The sequence below is a fragment of the Sceloporus undulatus genome, chromosome 5 (assembly GCF_019175285.1).
Source record: "Sceloporus undulatus isolate JIND9_A2432 ecotype Alabama chromosome 5, SceUnd_v1.1, whole genome shotgun sequence".
Lineage (NCBI taxonomy): Eukaryota > Metazoa > Chordata > Lepidosauria > Squamata > Phrynosomatidae > Sceloporus > Sceloporus undulatus.
This window is the reverse complement of record NC_056526.1, coordinates 104,454,319-104,470,744: the sequence shown is the minus strand read 5'-3', so window position 1 is coordinate 104,470,744 and position 16,426 is coordinate 104,454,319. Positions and strand designations below refer to the sequence as shown.

Below are 16,426 nucleotides of genomic sequence, written 5' to 3'. Positions count from 1 at the left end.
GTCTAGGAATAATGCCAAAATGTCCTTCATTTTGGTCATGCCTAAAAACATGCATTTATATTAACATTTTTTAAAAAAAAAACCTCAATTTTTTGCGCATCCTCCATTTTTATAAAAACATGTCCTACATTTGAAAATGTTGTCCTACATTTGTCCTACATTTGTCCCGGTTTGGAGGTCCTCACTTATGGCAACCCTAATATGGCCAAACATCATCAGAATGTGGTCAAGATGGCAAATGTTATTAATGAGGAAGAATACATAAGCTAGGGGAGGTTGAAGCAGTTTGCTTTTGCCTTAGCCTACTAAGAAGTGCAACATTCATCTTCTCTTCTCTACTCCCTGCTGAAGTAATTGAGTGCAAACAACTTTTGCATGTTGAACTCAGTTTGCAGCAATTGAAGTAAGCTGAGGACAAAAGGCGAAACATCTGAAAAAGTGGGACAAAAGAAGATTAGCTTCTCACAAACAAAGTCGAGTTCATCCACTGATTGTCTGATTTAAATGAGTGAAAGCATAGCATATCCTTTCTTTTCCCATTTAAATCCATTTTAAAATGCTGAATGTTAACAAAATCTTGTCCCTGCCAAACTGGAAAATTTGGAGGATATATAAATGGCTTGGGCCAGAGCATTTGAAGAGTCATCATATGAGGACCTATTTTAAGTTCCACCACCAAATGAAGTGGAAAATCTGACAGAGTCTTTTTTGATATTCTATGAAACTGTTTTCCAAAGGGTTAAAACCACATGATCTCTGCTAGTGTTCTGATAAGCAATGAGTATGATATTATTTTGACTATTTGGTTATTCAGTATCTGTACCATAACTATTGGTAGATGATTATCCTTGTTAGTATACATTGACTTCAACAGTCAGGTTTTCATAATTTTGGTTTAGAAAGTTTAACATTTTATACTGGAACCATACTACCATTGTCTGAAATAATGGACTTCCCTGTTATTTGGGCAACACAGCTGTGGAGTATAGTCTCTCCTCCAGGTAAACAAAGAGTGATGGGTTAGGTTATCTTTATTGGGAGTCAGCATCATGTAGGGGCAACAGAAATGACGAGAGACAAGAATCACCTGTTTGGGAGATGTGTAGAAGCTTTGAGATGCTTCCAAGATGAGAAGTTATAAAAGCATGTTTCCAGGAGACACGAGAGAGACTTGAGACTGGAGGGACTTGAGAGACTTTGGGATTGATGAAGGAGGTAGGGGAGGTGCTGCCTAAGGTCATAGGCTGGACAAAGAGATCCAGACTTCCAGCTTTCTATTAACATCCAGAGACCCAGAACACCATCTGTATCATGAGTACAGTAGGAATGTTCATGGAGTCACATTTCAGTTTCAGAATTTGAAAATCCCTAGCATGAGCATTAAAATTTGATGTATAGATTCCTATCTGGCCAAATATATGGCAGTCTCATATATTCCTGGGCTGATCAGTTAGAATTAGCCTGGGTTGGCATAGACATATACCTCAAGATAGAAATAGCTGAAGATGTTGGTATTGTTATTACTGCTGCTGCTCTTACTACTAAACTACTTACTATAGTTTAAGCAAAGTTTCAATTTCTTCACCATAGAAGTAGGCCCTGAAATTGCTAGGGTTACATATTTTGTGCATTTTTTGAAACAGACATGGTCAGGGGGTTGGACTGGATGGCCCTTGTGGTCTCTTCCAACTCTACGATTCTATGATTCTAGATTGATGGCCTGGTTTATGGTCTGGCCTAAGAATTATGAGGACAATTAGAGATCTGAGCAGATTGCATTGTTATTTTTGTGGGCATTGCAGAATAGGATTAGTTGCCTTGGTAACACTCCCAAAATAAGAGTCACACAATATTTTTTGTTTTAAATGTAAACATCTGCATTTATAGATTTTTAAAGTATTATTTTGAGATGCACATGAGAGAACCAATTTGCCTGAAGGTGGTGCTGTTGTTTTATTGTCTTGTAGCAAATCAAACCCTGGGCCCTGTCATACTTTATCTAGCAAAAATGCAAGGTTGGCTGCCAAGAGAGAACTTGTTAATGCAGGCTTGTATGTTTTCAAATCCTAGATAAAGATGTTAAAAGAAAGAATGTTACTTGAGGATGTTTTTGTGTCTGTGCTGAAAGTGATATAAAAGTGATGGACACGGAGGGCAATTTGTTCAGCTATTTCTGTATTGTGTAAGTGCATGTCATGTGTGGATGTTTTGGTTGGGGTCAGTGGGAGAGATGACATATTTTAGGGACCTCTTGAGAATGTAATGTGATTGTGCATATGATCTGTACATTGCAGCCCCTTGAATGATCTCTGTAAGGAGTGTGTGTGTGTGGCAGTCACTCAGACGATTCCTAAAGCTGCTTTCCAAAGTGCAGTCTGGCATGGGCCTTGGCAGCAGCTTTTGCAAAATGTAAAAATTTGAATAGCCTCAAAGTTCTGTAGTTCAGCTTGCAAGGTGTCACTTGCAGCCCTAAAACACAGCTGAACTAAGGGAAAAGGTAAACAGAAGTAAAGCCTCAGCTTGTTCTCTTTAAGCCCTTTTACAGACACTGCGACATATCTTTTTTGTTTTGGTTCCCCCCCCCCTTTTAACCAGCTGTCAGTGAAGAATTCGTTTTCAGTCTTATCAAAGCCTAGGGGTATTATAGAGCACCATAAAGCTTTTCCCCACCCTTAACTCTGTACTACAACTCTGTAATACCACATTTATTTGGGCAGCATAGTCATCTAAAGGCTGTTTTCCCCTTGTCCCCTCACTTCCTAATTCTTTCATATAGCTAAAAGTAAGGACTTATTTCATATCACTTTTAAACCTCTCTTGAAATCAACCAAGGAGGCAGTGCTGCCGCTGCTGGTGGTGTTCAAGGTATGGCAGAGCTGGCAGGTCATGGGCCTAATTTGATCGTGCTAGTGCTTAATATGAGTGAGCCAGTGTGATGCAGTGATTTAGGTTTTGGATTAGGATTGAAGGAAACCAGGATTTGAATCCCTGCTCTGTCATGGCAATTTGCCAGATGATCTTGAGTAAGTCACTCTCTCAGCTCAGGAGGAAGGCAATACCAAACCCTCTCTGAATCAGTCTTGCCAAGAAAACCCTAGGATAGGGTCATCATAAGTTGGAGTTGACTCAAAGGCACAGACAGAGAAGAAGAGCTTAATGCCCAGATATGCAGTGTGCAAGCTCTAGCACTCTAGAGGCAAATTTTCAGCCATTAGGACCCATCTAAACTGTATAAAACCCTCCAGCCCTTCAAAATAAAGTTGAAATGTCATATTCAGTTTTACCAAAAAAATTTTTGGAGGGAGGTATTACGTGTTGGATGAGGGGGCAAGCTTTATTTCAAGTCAGAATCTCCGCTCCTGCAATCATTGAACTCATATGCCTGGACTGATCTTCTGATTAGCTTTGGCACAAATTAAATCCTGTAATCATCCAGATGAAGTACACTATGCAGTTATATACTTCCATATTGCACTTTAACTGTCATGGCTGCATCCTATGGAATCCTGGAATTTGTAGTTTGGTGAGGCACTGGAGCTCTCTGGTTGAGCCCCCCCAAACTGCAAACCCTATGATTTCCTAAGGCAGAAGAACCATGGCTGTTAAATTAGTATCATAGTGCTATAATGGTGCAGTGGTTGTTAAACAGTGGGGTAGGACCCCCAAGGGAGAACATAAGAGTTGCTCAAGTGGGGTGCAAGACTAGGAGTTTCAGAGCTCTCCTACTACTACTAAATTTGTTTTATGTATTGAATTTACACATGTGTTGAGTTAAATTATGAATTTACTTAAATAAAACTCTTCTAATTTGAAGAATGTTATTTCCTTATAAAATGCTAAACTGTGAATACACATGAATGTGTGAATGAAAATATACATAATAAATAAACAAAACATTTTAAATCAAATACTACGTCAAGAGATGGCGTGTGCCATCCACATGTAGATGTAAATGGGGTCTCGGTAAAAAGTCTGAGTACCATTGGTTTAGTATGAAAGGGCCTGTAACAAAATGGATATACATATGTGTATGTAGCCAGAACCGTGTGTATACCACACATCTGTGAAGAAATGATAAAACATGGAATTGAGTGCAAAATTAGAGCTTAATCAAATGTGAGCAGGGGGCCAGTCAGATTTGTGATATCACCATTCTCACTGAATTAGTTGGGATGTTGTTGTTTTAATGGCACAAAAGTAGCAGCAGATCAAGGGGATATTGGCGAGGAACAAGTATGGTAAAATGACAAAATAATCAGTATAATAACAGAATCTGCAGATCCAGGTAAAATAATAATAAACAAGTACTTAGGAAATGGTGACTCTTGCTTTCAGTTAACCTTTTTGTTAAGAATGGTGTTTGATTCCTATCACCATGATTTGATTACTGTAACACACGGAGGCACTTACTCTAAGAGGAACCATACTGTTGGTATTTATCCCTTGGCTAGAGTCCTTCATTCCCAGTTATTTCCATGGATATCACGGTATTATCACTATATTTAAAGAATTTAAAGAGGATGTTGTGACCATGGACTCTAGCCTGTTTCTTAGAATTTGATTAGGGGTTGGCATATATTGCAGCCCAGGAGGCTTCTTTCTTTCAACATTCTATTGAACATATCAACCGATCTCTCATCTCCAGGTGATGATGGATTGATTATCCAATAGTTTCCAGGCCAAATCCTCTTTTCTTTTAAAAAAAAACAAGAAAAACACATGGAATCATACAGCCACAGTGCATCTAAGAGCCTAGACACAGTTCAGGATTGGGGATACTTTTTCCTCCTTTCCTTGTAATGCTACAATTTGGGGTTATTGGGGAAAAAATGAGTTGTCAGGAGAAATTGAAAATATACAAAAGGGAGCACTTTCTTAGACAACATATCATTAATTTATGGAATTCAAAACCACAAGATGTGCTGATTATGTTTAAAAAGGATTAGGAAAATAGCTAATTGATGGAACCTCCATGTTCATAGACATGGTAACTGAGTATCAGATGATGGACTGAAACTAAAGGGCCTTGATGCCATGGAAAAAGTGACTTGCACCTTCCCATGGGCATCCATGTGGCTACTGTTGTAATGTTATACTAATAGAGTATTTGTGTGATCCAGACAAGTTGAGTCTCCCTTATCTGGAAAAGCAAAATCTGAAATACTCCAAAATCCAAAATTGTCATCATGAGTGACTAAGATAGTGACCCCTTTGCTTTCTGATGGTTCAGTGTACAGAAACTTTGTTTCATACACGAATTATTAAAAATATTGTGTATAAAATTACCTTCAGGCTGTGTGTATAAGGTATATAAGAAACATAAATTAATTTCATCTTGGGGCTTGGATCCCATCTGCATGGTATCTCTGTATATGCAAATATTCCAAAAGCCAAAAAGACCCAAAATCCAAAACACTTCTGGTCCCAAGCATTTCGGATAAGGGAGCCTCAACCTGTATACAGTGGACCCTTGGTATCCTTTGGGGTTTGGTTCCAGGACCCCCTGTGGATACCAGAATCCGTGGATACTCAAGTCCAATATAATGGCGCAGTAAGATGGTGTCCCTTGCATAAAATGGCAAAATCAAGGTTTGCTTTTGAGAATTTCTATATTTTAAAAATATTTTCAAAACTGTATATGCTTTTATCCATGGATATGGAGGGCTGACTGAATGTAATTAAGATATCCCAACAAATGTGGCTGGCTCAATGACATTACTAGGGAGATGCAGTGGTGTGTCCTGCACTGGGTGACACTGCAGAAGAGGGGTGACACCTGATTGGGCCCTCCCCCACAGCTGTCCTGGGGCGCTCCTTTCACCTTGTGCACCGAGGCAGGCCATATATGTAGTGTCTGGAAGCTGTGCTTCCAAAGCTCCATCTCCTGCACCTGGTGATACCACTGGGCTGGCTAAAGGACACCCCTTACTGCTGTCTGTTGTATAGTAGATAGCAGAATTCTCTGCCAGAGACCTTTAGTGCCTCACCAAATTGAGATAAATTAATTCATATCAGGAGTTCCAGGGCTTAAACTAAGTATTTTCATGGTCTGAAGTTGGAACTCCTGGATACTGATAGTGCTGTTATTGGCTCTCTATGCTCAGAGCCCACCTTGGGCACAAGAAAAAAGTCAAGCATATCCAATATCAGGCTCTGCAATTGGCAGGCAGTAATAGCTTCTCAGTTTGGTTGTACTCAGTATAAGTAATGAGTTACTAGCCCACTACCTTCACTTATTAGGGATACGGTGGTTTAGTAGTTAAGACGCCAATTCTGACAAGTGGAAGATCAGAATGTTAGCAGTTCGAGGCCCAAGTGTTGCATGATGAGGTGAGCTCCTGTCACTAGTCCCAGCTTCTGCCAACCTAGCAGTTCGAAAGCATGCAAATGCAAGTAGATAAGTAGGTACCACTTTGGTGGGAAGGTAACAACATTTGGTGCAGTCATGACCACCAGAGGTGTATTTGGACAACACTAGTACTTTGGCTTTGTAATGGAGATGAGCACCGCCCCCTCCAGTCAGTTAGACTAGACATATATGTCAAGGAACTACCTTTACCTACCTTCACTTAGGTCTCTTACATTATACAATTATAGGACTTGTGCATATAGACTCCTGGGATTTGTAGTTTCATGAGGCATAATATTTAGAATTCTCTGCCAGAGACCTTTAGTGCGTCAGCAAATAAATTCTAGGATTCTGTACGATGCAGCCACGGCAGCTGAAATGGTATCAAAGTGCTATAATTGTGTAGTGTGAAAGAGGCATGGAATGAAGCAAGCAAGCTACTCTGTTGACTGGCCTAGATGCCAGGTCCTCAGCCCTGTCAGTTCAGGGGAACTGGAAGGAATGAGTTAATTTACAGAGTGGCTCTTTTGAGTTCAAGAGGCAGGCTTATTAACAAACTGGCTGTGTGATACAAAATACAAGCAGGAACCAGACATGAAGGTAAACTGCCTGAGGGGCTTGCATATTTCACAGGGGGCAAAGAGGAGGGAAATGTAATTATATCTTACAGCAGCAGAGACAAACCAAAAGAATACCTACAACACCTGAGCAGAATACCAGAAACGCTGAGGAGGAAATTGAGAAGATTAAAAATATTAAGATCAGTACCATCAGTATCCTGGCATCTGTGGCAACTAATGTCCATGACGTCTCATGGTTTTGTTGATGGCCTCTTTTTCTAGATTATTAGATATCATAGCAATAATACTAATAACAATAATCCCATATTTTAGTTTTATACAACAGGGATGGGCAAATCCTCTTTCATTAAAAGCAGGAGATTTGTGATCCTGGAAGCCTCCAATAAGCACATTTCTTCTCTAAACTAAGACAAGGCAGTCCCTTGCTCTTACATTTTTGACTAATAAAAGGGATTGGGGGAAAACTGGAAGTGTCTGGACATGTTGGTTGGGGAGGGGGCTATGACTGGCTGTAAAAGGAGAGAGAAAAATTGGTGTGTTTTTTCTTATGTACTCCCAAAGCACTTTTAAGTGCACCATTTCTGCAATCCTTACAACAATCCTGTGAGTCCTAAAAAACGCCCTGTGAAAGTGTGTGGTACAGATGGGCATGATGCTCAGGTCAAGTGGCTGTGCACAGTATTCTGCAACATTTCAGAGGTGACAGATTTGACACCACTATTCTTTAATGCCATTTTAATTGTCAGTTTTGTAAGTTTTTAATTGAACTATGTTTTTAGACTAAGCCGCTTTGAGTCCCAATTTTGGGGGAAAGCGAGGTATGTATAAACAAACAAATAATATCTTCATCTCAACTATCATGTCTTGATTCCTCCCACCTTTGCCTTCCAATATTTACCCATTTTCCAATAGTCTGTCCTTCACTGACTTCTGTTTTATCTATTCACTGAAAGCACTTTTAGTCAGTTTTAGGACTAGCTCTCCTAAAATGACCAGAGTAGGATTGCTTTGAGAAACTGTACTGAAACAATTATGGCATCAGTGAAAGGCAGCACTGAATGAATAAACAGAGGGGGGACAGTAGAAAGGGAGTCCCACTGTTTTAGGGGTTGTCACACTTTGGGGGCAGGAGTACACAGAATGGATGTTTCCCTGATCTTGTGGTATGGGATTTTAATAATGCCCAAGTGAAGTTACAAAAAACATTTGTAGTGTAACCCTTGATCTTGTCTGTTCAAGTCTACCACAGGTATTGCAATCTTTTGAATTCTCTAGACATTAGTATTGTGGCTTCTGTAGTGCATGGCTCAGATGCTGGCGAATCGTCAGTAAAGAAACTCTTCTAGAACATGGCCACATAGCCCGAAAAACCCACAAAAAACTATGGGTGCCGGCCATGAAAGCATTTGACTTCCCATTCTGGAAACAGTTTATCAATTCTCATTAAGCTGCTTTGTTTAAATGTTGTCAATGTTGCTGAAGTCATTAAATATGTGCAAAAATTAATATATTGTACTGCCAGATTTAGTAGGACAGGAAGGCCTACAGAGAGAGAGAGAGAGAGAGAGAGAGAGAAATAGGATTGGCCTCATCTAATGCTCTTTCTAGGGAGCAGAACCCAGATGAACAATAATAGAGAAGTAATTGAAGAGCTGAGATTGGGGAGCAATTGATAAAGAATGAAAAGAAGGGAAAAAGTGAGAAATGGAATAGGGTGGGGAAGTGATTTATTTGCCCTCAGAAGTTGTGGCCCTTCAGGTCCTTTAGACCTGATAAGTTACTGCCAGTTCCCTTGATCTACTGTATATATTCATGTATAAGTCTAGAAATTTTGGTCGAAAAACTGATCCAAAAAAACTGAGTCGCCTTATCCAGGGGTCAATGTAAGTACTGTATTCTAATTCCTATTTAAAATGGATCCATCCCATGGTGAAAGGCAAGAGCGTAATCTATCCTGGAAGCACTGATCCCACCCCATTCTCTCATCCATTCGGTCTTTAGTATGAGCAGAGTTATGCCTGCTAGAATTTTCTAAGTTCTTTGGCACTGTTTTCCTTTCCTTCATCCTTTAGATTCCCAGGACCCAGGTTGACAACTTCTCTACCATTCTCTGTAAATCCCATGGTCTACTCGAGAAATGAAAAAGTTAAATAACAAATTAATCCATGGTAGCTCACCTAATTCAAACATTTCTATAATGAGTATTACTGGCAAAGAATTAATCCCCCGATTTCTAACATTTAATATTATCTTATTTTCAAATCTAAGTCATGCTTTTGCTTGACTTAGACAAGATAGCTTTACAAGCCATTGAGATTCATATTTCCAAATCAGGAAACATGCATTTGGCAACTTGACTAGCAAGATACATTCTTCTTGCTCCAAAACATTTTGGACCTATGTTTCCAAGTCAGTGTGTAGTAATTTGCTCTGTTGCATGTAGAATGGTAGATTTGCTAGAGCTGGCTGACTGTGTCTGGATTTTTTGAAAAAGTGGGGAAGGATATGTCTGCTTCTGTGGGTGTGTCAGCAGTGTTGACAGTAGCAGCATCAAAACCTGTTGAAAGGAGAGGCACACAGCAAGGCTACCCTTTGACACCACAGCTGATATAGTGCAGCCAGAGTCCATAACATAGCCAGATGAGCCAACGGTCTGATTCTGTATAAGGCAGCTTCCTGTATTCCCACGTTCCATATCCTGTGTCTCAATGCTCAAGGGACTGTCCACATCAAGATCCACAACAGTTTTCTCCAGTTAAAATGGTTGGTTTTGTGTAAGATTTTTTAAAATGGTGATATATGTATGAATAAGAAACTGAAGGTATATGCATTCAAAATTAACCTTTATCTCCATAAATCACATATGGGTTCATCTACTCAGTTAACAAAATAGATGGGTTCCTGGGAATTCTTTAACAGAAATTTAGGTACCAGAGGCAGAAATAGCATGGAAGAATAGAAAAAGGTTCCTACAGTATAAAGCAAGAAATGAAAAAGAAACAAAGAAAGTTTAACATGTTTCAGCATATGTGAAATAAAACAAGCAGGTCAGGTAAATCTTGCATAACTTTTTGTTTTAAATCAACCCCCTCACACATGTTAAACCTTCTATAGGTCACTTTAGGGCTTTCCAAAGTTCATCCAATTATGACTTTTACTTTCAGCAGCCTCCAGTTTTTCTTACAGTTTGCATATTAGTAGCAACACTTAGAGATCTTTGCTTTTCTAACATGCTGACAGTAGCTGGTAAGGCAGCCTTATCTGCTTTCCCCTTTTTGCTCTCTTGCTTGTTCATATATGCTCAGGAAGGAATTCTAGAGGTGGTTGTCTTGCCTGTTGTAGGCAAGCACACATAGCTACAGAAGGACTGATTAAAGTAGAATCCCATTCTTTTCCAGTTCAATTTATTGTTTACTACAGATGTGCTGCTGCAACCTGATACTGAAAGTATGTGTTTCTCCAAACCTCCTTCACTATCCTCCTAGTGCAGATGCTGCTAAAAACTTTCAGCTAGACAGAGAATAAGGTAGAAAGAGGGAAGAATGGGCTTTAAAAACTTTATTAAAAGGAGAGCCTTTGTCAGAGGCTTTATTAACTGACGTATGCCTGTACTCATAATTTGTGGGGCATCATTACTCCTAATCCAATCTGGAGTATACTGATGAATTGTAACTCCCATAAATCCTGGATGGCCTAGCTAGCCAGTAGGGGTGATAGGTATCACATTCCAACATGTGGAGGGCTACATACTCTCTATGTCTGTTTTAAAGGATGTTGCAATAAAGAAGCAGGGTTGACGGAGCAGTGTTCTTGTAGTTCTCAGAGTTACAGAGTCATAGGATATGGAGCAGTCCAAATCTTATTTTTGGATGCAAGGGCCTATAAACCCATTCGTGCTACCAAGTAAACTCTTTGCTGTTTTCATGACAGTAAAGATCTATGAACGAGTAACACACCTCCGACACCTGAGTACATAATAGGAGAATATTTTTTTCAGTCCACATATGTCATGTCGGGGGGGTGTTGCATTATTTGCATCAGGTTGAATTCAGAGGTAGGGACAGTGCTGGTCTTTCAGACTTGGTGCAGCTCAAATAATACACTTCCAAAGAACTAGTTGCCCTCAAGTTGACACATATACACACCAATTGTTTCTCTTTACCTCTTGATGTGAGTCAAGACAGCTGTGTCTCCTTCCATATGATCCTCCTCAAGCAGTCTCTTAATGTCTGTAACAAATATGACTCCAATGAAGATCAGCCAAGGAGATGCCATGGAAGATAAGAACAGGAAAGGAATAGGGAGAAGAGGCCAGGGCTGCCCTGGCAATACGAATTGCTGATCACACTTTCCATACATGCTTGGCACATGGGCAGTATGAATACGAAATTGTGTTATATATTCCTATGCTCACAGGTCAAACATAAAGAGAAAGCATTTCAAATCCTTTCTTCCTGGCAAGGGCTGAATGCCAGGGAGATTCCCCATCCACACCCTCCATTTTGGCTGTTGACGAAAAGAAATCAATTTTATAAGACAGGGAAACCAGTCCAAGAAAATGAATCTTATATGTAACATTTTCAGGAATGGAAGGGATACGTAAAAAGAGAAGAAGTGCATTTATGAAATATAGTAAGGGAAATGAATGTGGTGAAAAGTGTGCTATTTTGCCACATGCTGAAGATATTAGTCAGTATTTAAATAGGACAGAACTTTAAGGTCATCACAGCATCCAGAAAAGGGTGCTGACAGCTGGCATAAGCAAACGTTTATGTCTCCCATCAGATCCTAAGCCAATGTGTGCTTAGGGAACTGCTATAAGAGAACTTCTGGAATTCCACAAATGCTGTTGAGCTCTCCACTTTTGAAACACGATCTTAGCTTAGATCTAAATGGGATATGTATCAAATAATCCTTCCTTAAATTGTGTGTTTCCTTCCAAATCAAATGCCACATTTTAGAATCCAGTAACTAAGTGAAGGAATTCTATACCAAAATGTTCAGCTCAGCAGGAGTTTTGAATTTGGGTGAACCATCATTATCGTATATTTTGCACTTTTAAAACACTACAGCAATAGCCGTTTGCTCTGGGTATTGTGGAGGACAGCAGACTTCATGAACCAAAAGAAACTTGGAGAGGATACTGTCAGTGAAGCATAGGCTAGAAATAACCAATATTTTTCTTCTCAGAGTAGAAATGGTTTGAAAAAGGGATTTCTGTTTGTGATCTGTATCCTTTCCCTATTATTGCTTCTGACAAATAGATTTTGCAGGATTTTGTAATCTGTAAACACATGCCAAACCTGTTTATCCAAAGTCTGCAATGAAACAACAGAACTCATTATAGTTTTGATTAACTGTATATTAACATATAGTTTGGATTAACTATAGGATTAATGCCAAAATTGTGTCTCAGAGGATGATCTTAAGGGTCAGATAAATTCATATAATTGAAAAGAGATCTTAAGACCCTCAAAGAGCAGAGCTTGGAGAACATACAGTATTTGGACTATTGCACCCAGAATACTTCTGGCATCATGTGGCCTGGGGAATCCAAAAATGTCATTTTCTCAAGGGTCTAGTCAAAAGCTTTAAACAACATGCCTGGCTCTTTCAACTGAGCTCAAAAATGGACTGGTAAAATATATAATGAGGTGATTCAGTGCTTATGTTATATGATCTGGTCTACTAGCTCTAGTTAACACCCTGCCAACTGCATTCTGTAACAATTACATTCTGTCTAGACCAAACAATAGTTCCTGACTATCTTTAAAGTTAGATCCACCTAAAGGTATTGAGTGCATCCATTACCATAGCCAATCTCTCAAAGAAAAGGGTCAAGTTGATAGGCTAGCTGAATTTAATGAAAGAACTCCTAGTCATAAATTCATTCTGTTAATCTGAGAATAAGGCCCCCAGACTTTGACGCTTACTTCAAAGAGAAGTGCAATCACATCAAGACTAAACACCTAGTCCCGGATTGCTGTAATCCATAACTAACTAATATTCTCCTTGTTTGGATTAAACTTCAGTTTGTTCACCCTCACCCACTCCAAAACTGATCCCAAGCACTGGTTTAGAACTTCCATTGCCTCTGTGATACTGGAAGACTGATATGAAAATCAGAATTAGATTTCGTAGCTGTCACCTTTGGATGACCTCTCCTAGAGGTTTTATGCACATCAGGGGTAGGCACCTTGTGGTTTTCCAGATGCTGGAGTGTGATTAACAGTCAACTACATCTCTGAGCTGCTGGGACTGGCAATCCACCAATATCTGGATACCATATGGTTCCTACCCTAATGCAGATGTTAAGCAGCATGGAAAATAAGACAAAAGCTTGTGGCATCCTGTAAGGCCACTAGATGTAACAGAATTCTTCCAGGAACAACTCAGCCAGAATGACTAAATCCATCATACATTATGGGATAGAGCTTGGGAAATAATTCAGTAGTTTTTTTAAATGAGTATAGTTGTTAATAACCCTTTAATTACTGTTTTAAAGCTACAAGACATTAGTCTGTGGTACAAATGACCCACAAGTGACATTTTAGATTACAATTACAATTGTATTGTAGCTTTACTGTGCCTACGTTTTTGGGGAAAGGGGGTTAGTTAGAAATAACACATTATTTGTAATTTATTACATCTGGGCTCTGAGAGAGGTGGGAGCAGTAACATCTGTGGCACTAATCTTAATTTTTGTTGCCTTCTCCGACCCACAGGTGTTGTTCGTCAAGTGAAGCCCATCATTGGCCCTTTCTATGCCACCTTGAAACTAGAGATGAACTACGTTGTAGGCGGTGTCGTCTCTCACCGTAATATTGTCAACGTGCACATCTTTGTTTCCGAATACTGGTTCTGATTGATCCTGCCCTTTTGATGGAAGCAGGAGGGCTCCAAGAAAGACTCCACCATGAACCCCTAGAATGGTGTATACCTTTTTGGACAGGATGGGATGGGAAAGTAAAAATGAAATAATTTTCTTGTTTTTTAAAAAACATATCTGGCTCATTGTTTAATTAAAGGTTGAATAGCAAACTATCTAAAATAGATGTAGGGTGGAGCAATATCCTAGAATCCACTCTAGTCATACTCTGTATATAAAACAAATAGTGTGTCTAGCTGCCCCTCATCTTGCTCATTTTAGAGATCCATAAAACAGGGTGATACATGCAAGATTTTGCAGGATCAGAACCTTGCCTGCCCTCACCCTTGCCACCTCCATTATCTCAGAATAGCTGGCCTGTCCATAAAAGCAAGTTTTCCCACAGTTTAGTGCCTTCAGGGACAGAATCCAATTGGTATTTACAAGCCTATAACTCCCCCCACCCATGCATTGGCACTCCATATATTTTCCTACATGGGCAGAGAGTGTCTGTCTGTCTGTATGTGTGTGTGTATTAGGATTTCATTAAAAGGGCACTGAGGTCAAGAGAATATCAGTTAACATGATTGTGGAAGACGAATACAGTGGCTCAGATACATTGGCTCAGATCCTACAGGTAGTCGCAACTACCATAGACCCTTTGACTCAGTAGGATTTACCCAAGCTCTAAGCCACCATTAAACAATTGTTGCAACTGGACAACTCTAGCTGGGATCACCAACAAGGCTTAAATCGGTGTCCCCAAGATATTGAGGCACTAAATGATAACATACGGAGCGTCACCCAAGGAACTGTTAATATTTCCGTGACCTGGATCCAAAGAGTTGCATGGCTGTTTCGAATTGAGTTTTGGACTTGCCCCAAACAGCACTGGCTCATGTTGTGTGGCAAACCAGTTTTAAAACAGAAGGGAGGGATATGGCATGGGAGTCTGCTGTTCAAATGGAAAAATAAGGAAAACTGCTTAAGGCTTTCTGAAGCCTTTGAACACCCAAAATGTAGTTGTTTGGCACTTCCTTAAAGTCATAGAGCCTACGGTTTTAGAACTGAAGGGGCAGACATACATAAATTTGAAACTTTAACTACGAGTTCCATAAGAATTAACAACTCAGGGCATTTTTGGCATAGTTGGTGCATTGCATAGTGTAACTACACTGGCAGTGGCAGGAGTACAGAGGCCACAAGTACAGAGTCTGTGAAGGAAGGGAGGCATTGGGAGAAACAGACTGCTCCAAGATAGCAGATTTTATCTATCTTCCCTCACCATCATTGCGTGACCAGGCAAAATGTGCAGTTGCTAGCATAGTGTACCAAATGGATTCTAGCCACACATCTAACCTCTTCATACAGATATACTCTTTTCTGTAAGCATTTTGAATTTTCACATTATATTAATATAGTGAGAGAGAGATTGGGTGTGTGAGAGTCTTGCTATGTTGATTTTAGTGTAGAGAAGAATTTTTCATTGACTGGATGTTTTTGAGAAACAGTAGGTGACATGATACCTAGCGCTGGCATTGCCCAGAGCACAGACACATTTTTTTCTTCCACTGCATCGCTGGTGAAACATGTTTTGCAGGTTTATGAAACAACATAAAAACCTATACAGTCTGTAAACAGAGCTTATGATAGGATTCATATGTATTCCATCAGAAATTATGTCTGCATTGCAACATCTTGAAGCATACTCCATCTCTAGCCTTGAGCTGATCATGGATACAAAAGAGAAATCTGTTTGTAGAACTGAGATATGAAATCTCACTAAAATGGTCCTGTTCTATATGGAAACTTTTGGACTTAGCATATGGTAAAGAGATGGTGGTGGTACTGAATTAAGCTGGGTGTATGACTACACTACATACTATCATTTCTTTCTATTCCAAACAGGCCTGGGATTTGAAATTCAGCAATGTGTTCAGAGAATTCACTTGGAGATCCCTAGCCTCTTTTAAAGGAATTACAGTTACTAGTGTTCTGTGAAGAAAAGTACCACAACAATTGTGCTCAAGGCTTTGCATAGCAAACCTAGGTGTGAGCCAATAATGTAAAATAACCATCTTCAATAAATGAGTGTTGTATGTATTTACAGTTTCTAATGATAATGTATCCTTTTTGTTACAAATATGAAAATAAACTTCCATTTTTAATTTCCTTTTTTAAACCACTGTTTACCTAATTTTTTTACCGTTGTTTATCATAACTGCACAACAGTTCCAATATATATTACAACAAATAAGCAGTTTAGTATTAACTTTTGAAAGGAGAATATAGAAATAAAGATAGGACTCTAAAACAGAAATAAATGTGGTAGAACCTTTTAGGATTGCTATCCATTAACATCTGACAGGTGAAAGCATACAGTCCGCCTTTACCATACGCAGGGGATCTGTTTCGGACTCCCCACCCCACGTTTGTATGAATGGGGCATGCTCCTGCATGCAGAGCGCGCATGTGCCCCATTCATTCTATGGGGACTTGTCTTCCGTGTGACCTTGTATGTTGTGGGCGTACTTTATTTCTTGAAGTGAAATACAGATTGAATCTTCCTTATCCAAAATGTTTGGGACCAGAAATATTTTGAATTTCAGATGTATTTGTTTTATTTTA

General features: G+C 39.5%; 1 long non-coding RNA gene across 2 annotated transcripts; it reads left to right on the top strand.

Annotated features, from left to right (window-relative positions):
- Positions 1-1,240: 1,240 nt before the first annotated feature.
- Positions 1,241-15,980, top strand: LOC121930424. 2 transcript variants are annotated; one of them, XR_006103938.1, is made up of 2 exons: positions 1,241-2,051; positions 13,656-15,980. It is a non-coding gene; the product is annotated as an uncharacterized LOC121930424 (long non-coding RNA). The 2 variants fall into 2 exon arrangements; XR_006103937.1 differs by lacking the exon at positions 1,241-2,051 and adding an exon at positions 6,327-9,693.
- The last annotated feature ends 446 nt before the right edge of the window (positions 15,981-16,426 follow it).